Source organism: Callorhinus ursinus, unplaced genomic scaffold, assembly GCF_003265705.2.
Source record: "Callorhinus ursinus isolate GAN/ISIS: 27379988/994484 unplaced genomic scaffold, GSC_fseal_2.0 scaffold68, whole genome shotgun sequence".
Lineage (NCBI taxonomy): Eukaryota > Metazoa > Chordata > Mammalia > Carnivora > Otariidae > Callorhinus > Callorhinus ursinus.
This window is the reverse complement of record NW_027397130.1, coordinates 4,728,600-4,732,504: the sequence shown is the minus strand read 5'-3', so window position 1 is coordinate 4,732,504 and position 3,905 is coordinate 4,728,600. Positions and strand designations below refer to the sequence as shown.

The 3,905-nt window shown below is 46.0% G+C and overlaps 1 pseudogene; it reads left to right on the top strand.

The window, feature by feature from the left end:
* Positions 1–1,552: 1,552 nt before the first annotated feature.
* On the top strand, positions 1,553–2,392 carry LOC112814328 (small ribosomal subunit protein eS1-like; annotated as a pseudogene).
* The last annotated feature ends 1,513 nt before the right edge of the window (positions 2,393–3,905 follow it).

Below are 3,905 nucleotides of genomic sequence, written 5' to 3'. Positions count from 1 at the left end.
TCCCGCATTGGGCTCCCTGTTCCTTGGGAGCCTGCTTCTCCCTCTGCTTCTCTCTCTCCCTCTCTCTCTCTCCTCCTCTGTCTCTCATGAATACATAAATAAATAAATCTTTAAAAAAATAATTAAAAAAATAAAAAAATAAAGAAAAATGAAAATCTATGTTGGCATAGATACTTGTATGAGAATGTTTATAAGCAGCTTTTGTTCGTAATAACCAAAAACGGGAAACAATGCCAAAGCCCATCAAGTGGAGAAGGAAGCCACAAAACGTGGTATAGTCACGCAATGGAATCCTACACAGCAATAAAAAAAGCAAGAACACCTGTCTGCTCAATAATGTGGATGAGTCTCCGAAGCACTATGCTCTATATCTTGGTGGTGGTAGTGGCCACGTGACTGCATATACTCGTCAAAACTCATAGAACAGGATGTGTAAAAAGTGTGAATCTTACTGTGTTTCGTTACACTTCAAGAACCCGTCTTAGGAAAAAAGTTGTTACAGATTTAGTCCCACATCTAGATGAATCCAGTCCTTAGGGGCTCTGGGCTGTAGCCCTTTGTCCTGTCCCAGGACACATAGATTGTTGTGTTCTGTTCTGGGCAGCCTTTTCCCTAGCTGTCCATGTAAAGGGTTATTAATTTGTTGGAATAAATAATACATGCAACTGATACAAAATCCAACAGGTACTGTTGGATTTTACTGTACAATCCAAAGGTTGTGCAGTAAAAAGTATGTCTTCATGTTCCTCTTCTTCCCCATAACCCATCCTCTCTGGAGGGATGTTAGAAAACAACAGCATTATTCTTTTTTTACCAGCATCTTACATAGGCTTCCAGAGGTGCACTTAGAAGAGTGTGTGTGTGTGTGTGTGTGTGTGTGTGTAGATATAGATATAGGATATTGAGAGATGTCTAACTCTGAATAGACATTTTTTTCTTTCTTTCTTTCTTTCTTCTTTCCTTCCTTCCTTCCTTCCTTCTTCTTCCCAAATGAGCTCATATCATACTTGCTTTCCTGCAACCTTGCTATTTTTTTAAAGATTTTATTTATTTATTTGAGAGAGAGAGAATGAGAGATAGAGAGCACGAGAGGGAAGAGGGTCAGAGGGAGAAGCAGACTCCCCGCCGAGCAGGGAGCCCGATGTGGGACTCGATCCCGGGACTCCAGGATCATGACCTGAGCCGAAGGCAGTCGCTCAACCAACTGAGCCACCCAGGCGCCCCCTTGCTATTTTTTTAAAAGATTTTATTTATTTATTTGAGAGAGACAGCACATGCATGAGCAAGGGGGAGGGGCAAAGGGAGAGGGAGAATCAGGCTCCTCGCTGAGCAGGGTGTCCAGCATGGGGCTCTGTCCAGGACTCCAGGATCATAACCTGAGCCTTAGGCAGATGCTTAACCGACTAAGCCACCCAGGTGCCCCAAAGTTTAATTTTTGGAAAGTGAAAAGCATGATTCTTATACCAATATAAAGTGATTATGTACTGGGGCACCTGGGTGGCTCAGTCAGTTAAGAGTCTGCCTTCAGGCTTTTGGCTCCCTGAGCAGGGCTATGGCGGTCAGCAAGAACAAGCGCCTTATGAAAGGCAGCAAAAAGGGAGCCAAGAAGAAAGTGGTTGATCCATTTTCTAAGAAAGATTGGTATGATGTGAAAGCACCAGCTATGTTCAGTATAAGAAATATTGGGAAAATATTAGTCACAAGAACTCAAGGAACCAAAATCGCATCTGATGGCCTCAAGGGTCATGTTTTTGAAGTGAGCCTTGCTGATTTGCAGAATGATGAAGTTGCGTTTAGAAAATTCAAGCTAATTACTGAGGATGTTCAGGGCAAAAACTGCCTGACTAATTTCCATGGCATGGATCTTACCCGTGACAAAATGCGCTCCATAGTCAAAAAATGGCAGACCATGATTGAAGCTCATGTTGATGTCAAGACTACCAATGGTTATTTGCTTCGTCTATTTTGTGTTGGTTTTACTAAAAAACGCAATAATCAGATTCGGATGACCTCTTCTGCTCAGCACCAACAGGTCCGTCAAATTCGGAAAAAGATGATGGAAATCATGACCCGAGAGGTGCAAACAAATGACCTGAAAGAAGTGGTCAATAAATTGATTCCAGACAGCAGCAGAAAAGATATAGAAAAGGCTTGTCAGTCTGTTTATCCACTTCATGATGTCTTCGTTAGAAAAGTAAAAATGCTGAAGAAGCCCAAGTTTGGAACTGGGAAAGCTCATGGAGCTTCATGGTGAAGGTAGTAGTTCTGGAAAAGCTACTGGGGATGAGACCGGTGCTAAAGTTGAACGAGCTGATGGATATGAGCCACCAGTCCAAGAATCTGTTTAAAAGTCAGACATTTAATGGTGACAAATAAAAAATCATATTTGTGATGTTTAAAAAAAAAAAAAAGAGTCTGCCTTCAGCTCAGGTCATGATCCCGGAGTCCTGGGATGGAGTCCCGCTTCGGCCTCTCTGCTCAGCGGGGAGTCGGCTTCTCCCTCTGCTCCTCACCCTGCTCATGCTCTCTCTCTCTCCCTCTCAAATAAATAAATAAAATCTTTAAAAGAAAAGTGATTATGTATCTAAGACTTATTGAACTCATTAATGAAGGAACCAGCAGACTGGTAAGGATACATATAGGCATGGAGAGAAATCTGGAATGAGACAGCTGTGTTAGATACAAAGCTGGTTAACATCCTCCGGGGTAATGAAACTGTAATCTTTGGGATTAGCTTTTCTACAGGACAGAAATCATTTGCATCTCTCCCAGACAAAATTCATTTGAATTGTTATTAGACAAGAATCATTTGCATAGCTAACAGTTTTCTACAAGTTGACATCTACCCTTCCGAGTTGCAAAATACCCTAATCAGTAGTAAAAAGTAGGTCAAATCAAGGTGCAAACATTCTGTATAATTAGCTGGTCCCCGTGTAGGTGTGGCACACAAAGTCCCAGCTGGAACCGAAAGGACATTTCCCAGTTGCGCATTATTTTTCGTAACGTAGGACAGCTGTGGGTGGCAGTGCCAGTGGCCTTGCTCTGAGCAAGGGTGCACGCGTTTATAATTTCCATAGATGCGTCCTGGAGCTCGGACCGGACAGGCTGCCGCTGTGATCTTGTGGCTCCCTGGGATAATTTCATCCATTGGGATGCTGAGGGTTAAGTGCTGCCACGTGGCCTCTGTTGTTTTGGGGAGGGCTGGGATGGGGAGCGGAGGGTGGGGTCCTCTCCCCCACCCCACTGCTGTCAGCTGTGCCCGAGAGGCAGCTACATTCCCACCCCCAGCCCTGGCTCACAGAGGAGACACCACTGTGCCTTCTAGGGACGGGGGCGTCCTCTTAACAGCACCTTCCTCTGGCTCCTCCCGGAAACCTTGTGTCTTCTGGGCCCGATGTGGATCACGCTCACCGGCTGGGTTTCTGTCCTCACTGGCTGTTATCTCCTCTAACACACCCACGTCTCTGGCCTTTTGACCCCTCCTTCCCTTGTCTGTGTTGAATTCTGGCATTTCTAGCTTGCTTGGCGTGCGCATCACCTTCCCGTGTTTCCAGGGCCGTCCCCCTAGTGCTTGCCTCTCCTGGGCTCCTTGCTGTGGGGCTGATTTCCAAGTCCTGGAAGAGTGCTCCCTCCCCAGCTGTGTGTTCCCTCCACTCGATCAGACACCCCGTTCTCTGTGCACTTGTCTGGCTCCTGCAGAGACAGGCATGCTGCTCCCCGCCCCCCCACTTCCTCTGGGGTGGGATCATTTTCCTCTGTGTCCTCCGCTGAGCTGTGCTGCAACTTGACCTGCCTGTTGGTGGCCAGGAGGGGCTGTGGGGGTAGTTGCTGAAAGAGATGTGTGTTGTTTTGCGTTTTGCGGGGGAGAGGCCTCTCCATGGTCTTCAAGTCCAGGGGTGGAGGTG